This window comes from Schistocerca cancellata, chromosome 4, assembly GCF_023864275.1.
Source record: "Schistocerca cancellata isolate TAMUIC-IGC-003103 chromosome 4, iqSchCanc2.1, whole genome shotgun sequence".
Classification (NCBI taxonomy): domain Eukaryota; kingdom Metazoa; phylum Arthropoda; class Insecta; order Orthoptera; family Acrididae; genus Schistocerca; species Schistocerca cancellata.
In genome coordinates this window covers 699535235-699550340 of record NC_064629.1, presented here as the reverse complement: position 1 = coordinate 699550340, position 15106 = coordinate 699535235, and the positions used below count along the sequence as shown (strand labels likewise).

General features: G+C 43.0%; 1 protein-coding gene across 1 annotated transcript in view; it reads left to right on the top strand.

Moving 5' to 3' along the window:
- LOC126183444 (histidine decarboxylase) overlaps positions 1-15106 on the top strand; it is a 385906-nt gene that overhangs the window by 242944 nt on the left and 127856 nt on the right. The window lies entirely within an intron of this gene.

Sequence of the window (15106 nt, the reverse complement as noted above, 5' to 3'; positions counted from 1 at the left end):
CATTCATACTAAGGCATCCTTCTGCCAGACGTCTTAGGAGAACCACGCACTCTCTGAAAAACTCCGTCTTTGTCATGGATGCGCTGGCAGGCATTAATGAAGCGTTCCTGTAAAGTTCGTACGTCACCAATGGGGCTTGCATTCACCAAAGATTTCGGGTATTTCCACAACGAAAAATCGAAGGAATTATGATCGGGAAAATGAACTGGACAACAAACTTGACCTTCCCGACCAATCCATGTTTGTGTGAAGTGTTCTCGGACATTTCGGAGAAAATGGGCTGGTTCAACACTATGCATGTAACACATCTCTAACAGTTGTGTACTGCATGTTGTATCCATGGAGAATAATACACGATTGTGTCCTCAATTGTTTTATTGTCATTCATAATAGCAAAGAGCTTGGGGTAAAGGAGATGCGTTTCACAGTAGCGAAGGTGAACAAGTACTCATAGCTCCTACAGTATGTACACTGAAGAGCCAAAGAAACTGGTACACCTACCTAACATCGTGTAGGGCCCCCGCGAGCACGCAGAAGTGCCGCAACACGGCGTGGCATGGATTCGACTAATGTCTTAAGTAGTGTTGGAGGGAATTAACACCACGAATCCTGCAGGGCTGTCCATATATGGGTAAGAAAACGAGAGAGAGGAGATCTCTTCTGAACAGCACGTTGCCAGGCATCCCAGATATGCTCAATAACGTTCATGTCTGGGAAATTTGGTGGCCAGCGAAAGTGTTTAAACTCAGAATAATCTTCCTGGAGACATTCTGTAGCAATTCTGGACGTCTAGGGTGTCGCATTGTCCTGCTGGAATTTGGCAACATGTTTCCAGGCATCAGCAGTCCAATGTCGGTGTTGACGGCTCCAGGCGAGATGTAATGCTTTGTGTCGTGCAGTTATCAAGGGTACACGAGTGGGCCTTCGGCTTCGAATGCCTATAGCGATGATGTTTGGTTGAATTGTTCGCACGCTGACACTTGTTGATCGCCGAACCTTGAAATCTGCAGCAATTTGTGGAAGGGTTGTATTTCTGTCATGTTAAACGATTCTCTTCAGTCGTCGTTGTTCCCGTTCTTGCAGGATTTCTTCCGGCCGCAGTGATATCGGAGATTTGATTCTTTTCCGGATTCCAAATATTCATGGTACACTCGTGAAATGGTCGTACGGAAAAATCCTCACTTCATCGCTACCTCCGCGATGCTGTGTCCCATCGCTCGTGCGCCGACTATATTACCACGTTCAAACTCATTTAAATCTTGAAACCCGCCATTGTAGCAGTAGCAACCGATCTAACAACTGCGCCAGACACTTATTGTCTTATTTAGGGGCTGCCGACCGCAGCGCCCTATTCTGCCTGTTTACATATCTCTACATTTGAATTCGCATGCCTATGCGAGTTTCGTTTGCTCTTCAGTACGGGAAAATCCCCACTTCACTGCTACCTCGGTGGTGCTGTGTTCCATCTCTCGTGCGCCGACTGTAACACCACGTTCAAATTCACTTAAATGTTGATAACCTGCCACTGTAGTAGCAGTAACCGATCTAACGACTGTGGCAGACACTTGTTGTCTTATATAGGCATTGCCGACCGCAACACCGTATTCAGTCTGTTTACATATCTCTGTATTTGAATAGGCATACCTATACCAGCTTCTTTGATGCTTTAATGTACTATACAGCCCACGTTTATTGCACATTTTTATTTTATTTGGGGTTTATATTGTCTGCCTCCGTATCTGATTGCAGGAGGCACGGTAGCTCAGCGAGTCCGGTCAGGAAACAATTGTAGTTCTCATCGAAAGAATTTGAAAGATCTCATGCGACATACGCAAAGAACGGCTAGGGACATAACAACGAAGAAACAAATCAAAAGAAAGTAGACAATAAAAAGGGGGGAAAATGCCATGCGGGGATCTGGGTTCGATTCCCGGTACTGTCAGATATTTGTACTTGATAAGAGGCCTTGAACGGGGTGCATTCAGCGTCAGCCGTTTGAAGAACTTCTCAAAATATAGATTGTTCAAACACCCTGTATCCTTTCTTTCAGGAGTGCTAGTTCTGCAAGGTTCGCAGAAGAGCTTCTGTAAAGTTTGGAAGGTAGGAGACGAGGTATTGGCAGAAGTGAAGCTGTGAGTACCGGGCGTGAGTCGTGCTTCGGTAGCTCAGTTGGTAGAGCACTTGCCCGCGAAAGGCAAAGGTCCCGAGTTCGAGTCTCGGTCGGGCACACAGTTTTAATCTGCCAGGAAGTTTCATATCAGCGCACACTCCGCTGCAGAGTGAAAATCTCATTCTGGAAACCCTGTATAAGTTATGCAGCAGTCTATATACGGAAGCTGGGGACTTTAAATGTACCGTTTTTTTGCTTATTTTCTCGATAGTTCTCAGACACGAAGCTGTTCACCTCTGTCTTACTTACTATCTCTTGTAACTTCCTCTGAACTAAAGATTCTAACTATTCTACAGGTTTGACTCTAGCCGTCTGTAACCATACAACCCTCCTATTCAGCTATTAAAGTACATTAAGGAAGATAGGCACTTAGATTCGGTGCGTTGGATTTTCTGTGCTGGACAGGGCGGATACTGCGAGTTGTTAGTGGCGCCGGCCGCTTGCAGGTTGGAGACACCGCCGATTCTCGGAAATAACCAACTTGAGCGCCAGAACTCTGGTACAGGCAAGTTTCCGCGAGCACCCGAAGACTCCCTATTGTCCTCCCGTGAAGTGGCTACTAACGAACACTGCGCGCCAAACGCAGTTTCAGAAAATCACAGAAAATAGATAATTAGAGTAATACAACAATGATAAAAACTGACACGTTTAGAAGAGTGAATAGTAGCTTACGGTAGAAGGACGTCTGACTGAGATAAGAAATAAGAATTTAATATAAACAAATATTAAATTGTGATAAAAAATGTAGGCAGAGTTTGGAGGATGACCGCACTGTGACAGACTGTAGCTTTTTAAGGAATGCGGAACTAGCAGAACGTGGCATGTGTCCAGGAGTCTGTCACTTCCCAGAGAGACATGCTAAAGTTCACCTCCAGCAGAGGCTTGGTGGTTTTGATTCCTCATGTACGCTTAGTGGATTGAGGAAAGGGTAATGATATGTCGTCATGGTACTCCGAAAAGGCGTTGATACTAGCAAGATTTAAGGTAAATTAAAATTGTGACGTTTTTGTAGACAGACTTTGAGTCGTATATTAATACCAGTCACATGCTGACATTTGCGATGCTACGCTAATGCTTTACTAAGGGCATTAGTAACGTAAGTGTAATAAAATTTAGCGTATTTCATCACATATTTTACTGAAGTGCTCAAACTCCTACACGACATTTAATGAAAATGTCATATTTTCAGCCAACTTCCTCTCGTTGCATTCCGTGGCCAACTTAGACATAAACAGACATACTAATGCTTTTCACATCCAGTTCACGGACGTTTAGACTTTGCAGGAGGGAAAAGTGTTTTCTCTTCATGCAGAAATGTCTTAAACCGAATATAATTTTTCTCTTAGCAGCGGGCAGGTGTAATTGTAGCCCCTGAGTGGCCACCAGGTGGACAAAGTGTTATTTGTCGAGACTCCAAGCTGCGGCCACTCAATGGCTACAAAGACGAACTTACGTGGTCGATATTTAACTTAAGTAATTTTATACCTAGAACCTATTCGTGAGTTATCAGTGGCTGAAATCAACTCAATTACGAGCGGAGATTTTAAATGTTGGGAAATATAATTTGATCTTTCAAGTCTAGAAATAATTTGAGCAGGCATTGATATGACTAAATTAACATCGCCACTAAATCAGTTTATCTGTTCATTTCAGAGGCAAGAGTTGTTGGCAAAGAAACTACTCTAAATTTATTCAGAGGAAGTCATAATTCACAGGTTATGCATAAGGTACCTCCAGTGGTATGTTACATTTGGATTTGTAAAAGTACCGTAGGCTGTACGGTCTAACGCACTGCTTTCCGAGCGGATTGGTGTCGAGGTTCGGTGTGCCGGCCAGTCTATGGATGGTTTGTAAGGCGGTTTTCCATCTGCCTCGGCGAATGCGGGCTGGTTCCCCTTTTCCGCCTCAATTACACTATGTCGGCGATTGCTGCGCAAACACTGTCTCCACGTACGCGTGCACCATAATTACTCTACCACGCAAACATTTGGGGTTTCAATCGTCTGGTGTGAGCCGTTCCCAGCGGTGGGGGTGGAGGTGTGGGGGGAGGGTGGGTCCACTGGGGGCCGAACCGCACAATAACCCTGGGTTCGGTGTGGGGCGGCAGAGGGGTGAGTGGACTGCTGTAGCCTGTTGTGGGGTTGTGAACCACTGAGGTCTATGGCGGGGACGAAGGCTCTCCGTCGTTTCTAGGTCCCCAGTTCAATACAATACCGTAGGCTACCATAGAATATCATAAGTGAGCATAAGCTGCGATACTTTTCCTAGTAGCTTTGGTGAGTTAAGGGCGTACCCGCGTTACCTGTGCGTTAGGTGTGTTGCACGCCTATCGGGCGCTACCTCATATCGATCACTTTGTTTACGTGTGCGATTCGTGTCTTACTGGATTCCCCTAGAAAGCGATGAACTGTCTAGAAATTGAGAGAGGGTATACAAATGACCTCACAACTCTTAACTACAGAGTTATCCTCCGGTCTGTTACTTAAAAATAAGCAGTATTTAGAGCAAAATTGAAATTGTAAATGTTTAATGCAGATTTTATTAGAAAATTGTTGGTATGTGACGTGAAACAGAGGCATGCTGTAGTGATATGAAATTTTTTAAAAAAAATCAGATTTATCATATAGCGCTGGAAAACGCAATTTCCTCAGAAATAAGTGAAATTTAAAAAATATCAAAATCAAAAAATATATCAAATATCGCTTCAATACATCGTAGAACTTATATGTACATGTTTCTGTCATTTATAAATAGATTTCGCATTTATCATTAATAACAGGAAAGTCTTGCCTTTGATCATGACGAAGTACGTTCTATTGAGTACAAAACAACAACAATAGTTGTGTAGAGGTTTTATGTTTGCGCATGTAAACTGTACTGCTATCAGAAGTAACTCCTTTGCTTACACAAAAGCGCAGAATCTACGCTATTAACTAACTGTCGTTAATAGTTAAATGCAGTTGAAATTCTTAAGGATATAAAATACTCAATGGACTAACACTGAATGTTATGCAGTTCAAAGTATGTGGAAAATGAACAAAGAGAAGTCGTCAGCTCCCACTTCCTTATTTGATTTTCTTTCCGTGCTAATGATACCAATATTATCAGTAAACCTACCATTTATTGCGTCATTTATGTACTGTAGCAAAACTACCAAACCGTAGTTTTGGGTGGAGAATAACTCTATTTACATACCAAATTAAGTACAAAATGTCCTGTTTTTTATCCTACTGCAGTTGTAAAGTTTACGAGGGTATAGTAATCTAGGATTAACTAGATTTGATTCGTAAGAGTTCTGATTCTGCTGTGATAAGATGGCTTGTAGGAACTGAGTAAATACAGGGTGGCCAAAAAAAATTGGCCTGGAAAATATTTATAGCATGACACAGAATTAACCTTTTTTAATGAACAGGAGAACTGCCGATCACAGAAAATGCTGCAAACCCTGATATGCATCAATCGCTTGCTGTCGTATGGCTGAGCATACGCATTTCCCGAATGTCCTGTCCCTAGTACTTTGCTGTGTTATAACGTTTGAGTGAGTGAGAAAAGCAGACGTGTTCAGCGAGCAGTTGAATGCAACACGAAATAGTGTTGTCGATAAAACACCGCGTGTTCATTGTCGAGTGAAATGCGAAACACAGTTGGTGTGCAGAATGTTTGCGCAAGATTTTAAAACTGGAAGTGTTTTAACAAAACCTCCAGCAAAGCGTGCAATGCAAAACGTAGTGGCAAAATGGCACAAAACGGGCTCCGTACCGAATGAAAACGGTAACTATCCGAGAAGGGTTCGGGCGTCAGAAGACATTGCACTAGTCTTATTGTAAATATTTTCTGGGCCAGTTTTATTTCGCCCACACTGTATATTCATTGATCAGTCAGAACATAACGACCATTCATACTACATAAGTATAAGAGACCCCAAGACTGGCTAAGTTTCACGGAAATTTAGTGCGGACGTCAATGCGAGATGCTTTTAATAGTTTCCGCAATGAGATATTGTCTCAAAATATGGTAGAAACACAAAGAGATTCTGGTCGTATGTAAAGTACACCAGTGGCAAAAAACAGTCAATACCGTCACTGTGAGATAGCGATGGAAATGTTACTGATGATGGTGCCACTAAAGCGGAGTTACTAAATACAGTTTTCCGTAATTCCTTCACGAAAGAAGACGAAGTAAATATTCCACAATTCGAATCAAGAACAGCTGTTAACATGAGTGATATAAAAGTAGATATGTTAGGTGTTGCGAAACAACTCAGATTACGTAAGAAAGGCAAGTCTTCCGGTCCAGATGGTATACCAATCAGGTTCCTCTCAGAGTATGCAGACACAATAGCGCCTTTCTTAGCAATCATATACAACCTCTCTCTTGACGAAAGGTCTGTTCCTAAAGACTGGAAAGTAGCACAGGTCACACCAATATTCAAGAAAGGAAATAGGAGTAACCCATTGAATTACAGACCCATATCACTGACCTCAATTTGCAGTAGGATTTTGGAGCATATACTGTACTCGAACATTATGAATCACCTTGAAGAAAATAACCTAACACAGATTCAGAAAATATCGTTCTTGAGCAACACAGCTAGCTCTTTATTCCCATGAAGTAATGGGTGCTGTCGACATGGGATCTCAGATCGATTCCATATTCCTAGATTTCCAGAAGGCTTTTGATACCGTTCCTCACAAGCGACTATTAATCAAATTGCGTGCATATCGAGTATCATCTGAGGTGTGTTACTGGTTTCGTGATTTCCTGTCAGAGAGGTCACAGTACGTAGTAACAGACGGTAAATCATCGAGTAGAACAGAAGTGATATCTGGCGTTCCCCAAGGTAGTGTCATAGGCCCTCTGCTGTTCCTGATTTACATAAATGTTCTAGGTGATAATTTGAGCAGCCCCCTTAGATTGTTTGCAGATGACGCTGTAATGTACCATCTAGTAAAATCATCATATGATCAATTCCAATTACAAAGTGATCTGGAGAGAATTTCTGTATGGTGCGAAAAGTGGCAACTAGCACTAAACAAAGAAAAATGCGAGGTCATCCACATGGGTACTACAAGAAATCCGATAAATTTAGGGTATACGATAAATCGCACAAATCTAAGGGCTGTCCATTCGACTAAATACCTAGGAATTACAATTAAGAGCAACTTAAATTGGAAAGACCACATAGATAATATTGTGGGGAAGGTGAAACAAAGACTGCGCTTTGTTGGCAGAACACTTAGAAGATGCGACAGGCCCACTAAAGAGACAGCCTACATTACACATGTCCGTCCTCTGTTGGAATATTGCTGCCCGGTATGGGATCCTTACCAGATAGGATTGACGGAGGACATCGAAAAAGTGCAAAGAAGGCCAGCTCGTTTCGTGTTATCGCGCAATAGGGGTGAGAGTGTCACTGATATGATACGCGAGTTGGGGTGGCAGTTACTGAAACAAAGGCAGTTTTCTTTGCGGCGAGATCTATTTACGAAACTTAAATCGCCAACTTTCTCTTTCGAATGCGAAAACATTCTGTTGACACCCACCTACGTAGGGAGAAATGATCTTCATAATAAAATAAGAGAAATCAGAGCTCGAACGGAAACATTTAGGTGTTCCTTTTTCCCACCCTCCATTCGAGAGTGGAATGGTGGAGAAGTAGTATGAAAATGGTTCGATGAACCGTCTGCCATGCACTTACGTGTGAATTGCAGAGTAACCATGTAGATTTAGGTGTAGATGTAGATACCTAATAGCCGGTATGTTCATCTTTGGCACGAATAACAGCGGTAACGCGTCGTGGCATGGAAGCAATGAGGCTATGGGAGATCGCTGGAGGGCGTTGACACAGCACCTGCACACGGAAGTCACCTAGTTGCCATAAATTCCGGGGAGTGGGGCGGTGAGCTCTGGCGCCACGTTCAATCACATACCAGATCTGTTCGACCAGGTTCAGATCTGGTGAGTTGGTGGGCCAGAACACCTGCTGGACCTCGCCTCTGTGCTCCTCGGACCACTACCTCACACTCCTGAGCTTGTGATATGGCTTACAATCTTGTTGAAAAATCCCACTGCCGTCAGGAATGTGATCGTCATGAAGAGTTGTATGTATCTGCAACAAGATACTCCTTGGCCGTCATGGTGCCTTGCACGAGCTGAACCCGTGAATAATGGAACCACCAATTTGTCTCCGTCCCGCAGTACAGGTGTCAAGGAGCTGTTCCCATGGAAGGCGACGGATTCGCTCCCTCTTATCGGTATGATGGAGAAGGTATCGGAATTCATCAGATCGTACAATGCTTTTCCATTGCACCAACGTCCAGTGCCGATGGTCACGTGTTCATTTCAGTCGTTGTTGCCGATGTCGTGGTGTTAACATTTGAATATGCATGAGTCGTCAGCTGTGGGGGCCCATCGTTAGGAATGTACGGTGCACTGCATATTCAGACACACTCGTACTCTGCCCGGCATTAAAATCTTATCTTAGATCCTCGACAGTTCGCCGCCTGTCCTGTTTTACCAATCTGTCCAGCCTACGACGTCCGACACCTGTAGCGAGTTTTGGCCGCCCAACTCCAATACGTCTAGTCGTGGTTTCACCTTGGTTTTGCCACGTGTTGAAGACACTCTCAACAGCACTCCTCTAACACCCGAGAAGTCGTGCAGTTTAAGAACTGGTCGTGCCGAGCCTCCGGGTATCACAGTCTGCCTTCCGCCTAACTCAGATAGATCGCGCACCTTCCCAGTCTGCACGCTAACAGCACGCTCACTGATACTGCATGCACCGGGCGTGTTTCTGACTAGCAGTCATTCCTCATCAGGTGACGCTGCTATAACCTGGACGGCTTTATATCGATAATAGGTCGGTGGTCATAATGTTCCCGTTGATCAGCGTAAGTTGGATCCTAATACACTACTGGCCATTAAAATTGCTGCAAAAAGAAGAAATGCAGATGATAAACGGGTATTCACTGGACAAATATATTATATTAGAACTGACATTTTCACGCAATTTGGGTGCATAGACCCTGAGAAATCGGTACCCAGAACAACCACCTCTGGCCGTAATAACGGCCTTGATACGCCTGGGCATTGAGTCAAACAGAGCTTGGATGGCATGTACAGGTACAGCTGCCCATGCAGCTTCAACACGATACCACAGTTCATCAAGAGTAGTGACTGGCGTATTGTGACGAGCCACTTGCTCGGCCACCATTGACCAGACGTTTTCAGTTGGTGAGAGATCTGGAGAATGTGCTGGCCAGGGCAGCAGTCGAACATATTCTGTATCCAGAAAGGCCCGTACAGGACCTGAAACATGCGGTCGTGCATTATCCTGCTGAAATGTAGGGTTTCGCAGGGATCGAATGAAGGGTAGAGCCACGGGTCGTAACACATCTGAAATGTAACGTCCACTGTTCAAAGTGCCGTCAATGCGAACAAGAGGTGACCGAGACGTGTAACCAATGGCACCCCATACCATCACGCCGGGTGATACGCCAGTATGGCGATGACGAATACACGCTTCCAATGTGTGTTCACCGCGATGTCACCAAACACGGATGCGACCATCATGATGCTGTAAACAGAACCTGGATTCATCCGAAAAAATGATGTTTTGCCATTCGTCACCCAGGTTCGTCGTTGAGTACACCATCGCAGGCCCTCCTGTCTGTGATGCTGCGTCAAGGGTAACCGCAGCCATGGTCTCCGAGCTGACAGTTCATGCTGCTGCAAACGTCGTCGAACAGTTCGTGCAGATGGTTGTTGTCTTGCAAACGTCTCCATCTGTTGACTCAGGAATCGAGACGTGGTTGCACGATCCGTTACAGACATGCGGATAAGGGATAAGATGCCTGTCATCTCGACTGCTAGTCATACGAGGCCGTTTGGATCCAGCACGGCGTTCCGTATTACCCTCCTGAACCCACCGTTTCCGTATTCTGCTAACAATCATTGGATCTCGACCAACGTGAGCAGCAATGTCGCAATACGATAAACCGCAATCGCGATAGGCTACAATCCGACCTTTATTAAAGTCGGAAACTTGATGGTACGCATTTCTCCTCCTTATACGAGGCATCACAACAACGTTTCACCAGGCAACGGCGGTCAACTGCTGTTTGTGCATGAGAAACCGGTTGGAAACTTTCCTCGAGTCAGCACGTTGTAGGTGTCGCCACCGGCGCCAACCTTGTGTGAATGCTCTGAAAAGCTATTCATTTGCATATCACAGCATCTTCTTCCTGTCGGTTAAATTTCGCGTCTGTAGCTCGTCATCTTCGTGGTGTAGCAATTTTAATGGCCAGTAGTGTAGATATTACAGCTTAACAATATAATTCAGCGTTAGTCTCTAGAGATTTTGTTTGACAAATATGATGGAAACAAGAAATTCCCAGTAAATGAACTACGTGTCAGACTCTGAATGTCCTTACATCGGCCGGTAGAAAACTGCTGATAATTGACCAAGAAGTCTTTGACCTCCATACATCCTAATGCATAGCAACGGAATCAAAATTATTCTGATATCGTAGTATTACACCGTCTTCATGAGAATATGGACGCTGTTGAGCCACAATGTTTCCCAATCGCAGTTAACGTGAGCTGACGTTTGCGTTCTTTACACTTTAAACGAGCTACAGCAACCCGGGAATTAGAAGATGGAGGACGCTGAAGAGATAGCTGATTTGGAAACTATTTGTCTTAGAGAACCAACATAAACTTTGTGACAGTATAAAATCTGTACCTTCGAATTTCTTCAGAAGTTTAGATCATACCAAATGATATCTAGGCAGTTAATGGAAAAGTAAATAGTTGAAGAAGAAATAGCATGATGACACTGAAGCTTTACGTTTGGCATCTTTTGTACAGTGAGACAAATTTGCGTGTTTTATTTCGTGGATTTACTGTTTAATTCACACTTCGTTTCACTTCAGATATACTCTTCCACTAAATGTATAAGGGAATTTAATATCTATGAGCCTCACTATAACAGCTATATTAGTAATATTCGTTGGGACGGTGGTTTCTTCGTAGAAACCGTTTTACCATGAGAGAGGTTGCTAAATTCTAAAGGCATGATACTACTCGACCCAGAGGTGCCAATTTAGAAAATAATTATAATTTAATGTCCATCGATATGGAGATTACTGGAGGCGAAATACCTGCTCGACCGGAGAACACGTAACGAACGAAATTGACCGTCTGTTTTTCGAATGACTCATTGCGACATTAACCTGCATTTCCTTAAGGAATTTGTGGAAAACATAAAACATGTTGACCGGATGGTGATTTCATGGTCTCTACATTCAAATAATAATCCATGGTCTTAACCACCTACACTGTCATTCCGCAAGCTACCGCGAGGTGTATGTGTCAGGGTCATTTGTACTCTTTCTCATTCCGTTAGTAGATGGTACTCGGGAAAAAAAATCAGTATCTCTCCTCACATGCCGGAATTTCTCCAATATTGCAGTCGTGACAATTAAGTGGAATGTAAATGGATGAAAACAATATGATACTTAACTCGTTTTCGAACATGGTTTCTAGAAATTTTGATGACTGACGCACTCTTCTATGCACAGCAGCTTTCTTGTAGCATCTCTCTTTGGAGTTCGTTGAGTATTTCTTCGGCGCTTTCACGCCGAGTACAGCAATCATAAAAAAACGCACAGTTCTCCTTTGTATTTTCTCTGTTTCTTCCAGTGATCAAATTTGTTAAGGATCCCACATCAATGAGCAGCACTCAAGAACTAGTCGAATAGGTGTTTTGTAAACGATCTATTTCGTACATAAATTATATTAACTTGAGGCGATTCCGATAAACGTCTGTTTGACATTTGCCGCTTGTGTGGCTAGATTTATACGGCTGTTCTATCTTAAAGCACCCCAGACAGTTGCTACTACAAACTTAATGATTTGTAGCTGCTTCCAGTGAATGTTCACTGATCGTTTAGTCAGATAATATCGGGTCTGTTCGTCTACTGACCTCGCGTACTTTGTACACATTTATGCAGCGAGTCAGTTGCCAAGCTTGAATCATGTTCATGCCCTCTGCAATTCTTACCTTCACTATTGACAATGTCTCCCAGTTGATGACTGACGCACTCTTCTATGCACAGCAGCTTTCTTGTAGCATCTCTCTTTGGAGTTCGTTGAGTATTTCTGCGGCGCTTTCACGCCGAGTACAGCGATCATAAAAAAACGCACAGTTCTTCTTTGTATTTTCTCTGTTTCTTCCAGTGATCAAATTTGTTAAGGATCCCACATCAATGAGCAGCACTCAAGAACTAGTCGAATAGGTGTTTTGTAAACGATCTATTTCGTACATAAATTATATTAACTTGAGGCGATTCCGATAAACGTCTGTTTGACATTTGCCGCTTGTGTGGCTAGATTTATACGGCTGTTCTATCTTAAAGCACCCCAGACAGTTGCTACTACAAACTTAATGATTTGTAGCTGCTTCCAGTGAATGTTCACTGATCGTTTAGTCAGATAATATCGGGTCTGTTCGTCTACTGACCTCGCGTACTTTGTACACATTTATGCAGCGAGTCAGTTGCCAAGCTTGAATCATGTTCATGCCCTCTGCAATTCTTACCTTCACTATTGACAATGTCTCCCAGTTGATGACTGACGCACTCTTCTATGCACAGCAGCTTTCTTGTAGCATCTCTCTTTGGAGTTCGTTGAGTATTTCTGCGGCGCTTTCACGCCGAGTACAGCGATCATAAAAAAACGCACAGTTCTCCTTTGTATTTTCTCTGTTTCTTCCAGTGATCAAATTTGTTAAGGATCCCACATCAATGAGCAGCACTCAAGAACTAGTCGAATAGGTGTTTTGTAAACGATCTATTTCGTACATAAATTATATTAACTTGAGGCGATTCCGATAAACGTCTGTTTGACATTTGCCGCTTGTGTGGCTAGATTTATACGGCTGTTCTATCTTAAAGCACCCCAGACAGTTGCTACTACAAACTTAATGATTTGTAGCTGCTTCCAGTGAATGTTCACTGATCGTTTAGTCAGATAATATCGGGTCTGTTCGTCTACTGACCTCGCGTACTTTGTACACATTTATGCAGCGAGTCAGTTGCCAAGCTTGAATCATGTTCATGCCCTCTGCAATTCTTACCTTCACTATTGACAATGTCTCCCAGTTAATATCGCCGCACTGCATCCTGTTTGCTAGAAAGTGTTAAATGCAAGCATAAACCTGTACCAGTATCCCATAAGAACGTATTTGGTGTGCAAGTGGGAAAGCGAGGTACCAACACGGCTACCGCTACCTGCAGTTTGTTGGATATCGTGTACGAACAGGACAAGCTGCGTTTTACGCTATCGGTGTTTCTGCAGCGCGTGTTAATTCCCACAGAAGACTTTTTCGGCCAACAAACAGGTCATCATGTACGAGGAAAAAGTATCATTCACAATTTTACAACAAATATACGTACGTCAGGTAACTCTCTTATTCTGCAGACTTGTCTTGCAACATTTCTAAAGGAATGCAACAACGTGTGGTTTTTTCCAGTCATGTGAGATGCTCCGTTGTTCCAAGAAAGGACCACCACTTCACCCACATATTCGTTACCCTTGGAGGTCTTTTCCTCTATTGAGAATATTCGTATCAGCGCTCACTTATTTGTGCATGTCATTTTCGCATTCACGGGGCGGTAGGAATTTGGTACTTTATCCAAACTTCCTCAGCAAGAATTGAGTTCTCTTGTGTCTACTACGCAACTCTCTTTGTTTTTATAATTGCTTTCTAATATTGTCACAGAACTGTTATTGGCGTTCCTAGTCTATCACTGGCTTCCTGAACTTTCCTCGAAAAAGATCTTGTAGGTCCTCCTAATTATACATGAACAAGTTTTTTGTCAATCTGAAGAATGAATGGGAAGAGAACGACAAGTGTCTCACTAAAGAAACCATCCCCAAATTTATGAAAATTTATTTAATAACAGTCACGATGCCCAGTGCAAGATTTCAGTGCAACTCCTCTTACCCATCGAATGTCTTAGCATTGTGCTGGCGTTCCCAGTCGTCCTAGAAACTGTATCAATAGTGTGCACCAATAAAATTGCTTTATTTGAAAGGACATCATATTCGCCGTTGACTGTAGAAATTTCAAACGTCAACGGCGAATATGATATCTTAAAAAAAAAAAAACCTCTGCATGACTGTGAACCCTAATCACAAGAATTTAAAGAGGATAAAATTGCTCTTCAGCGTTTTCCATTAGCACTATTAACTTGACACGAGGGAGAAGATGTATGAAGGGTATCAACAGTTTTCGAATATACTGTTTTTATATGGAAATTACTGATTAGAGTCAGATTGAGGTTGTGGAAGTATTACTCATTCATGACGTATTCTGAACATGCTTTTGAATGACACAATAGTATTCAAAAATATGACGTATGTGTACGTAGCCGCAGTACTATCACATATGAAAGTCAGAATTGCTTGGCCTTTTCTTACTCTGCGAAACGCATGTGCTGAGAGGTCTACTTTCCTAAGTTGGGCAGCTGGAAATTTCGAGACACCAGACGATTGATTTCAGGCAATGCACTTTCGTCAAACCCTGGGTTGTAATGTAATGCAAAATATCGCCACGACGTTCGCGACCGTGGAAGGTAGTTATTACATATGGTGAACTGGGATATTTATATAAAAAGAAAGGGTACTTCTACACAGACTTACATTTCATCTCGTTCTTAGCGGAAGTCGGAGCACAAATTGGTAAGATCGATAGTATCTGAGGCTATTTCAGCTGGGAGAGAAATCTCTATTAATTGGACGCAAGCGGTTTACTTGCGTCCCCAGGGGCGTCATTAGGCAACCGTCCTAACAAATGCCTGTCATGGAGACTCACTCTCCGAGATTGCTTCCCTTCCCACACTACTAAAATTGCTTTGAATATTTTCTACTCAT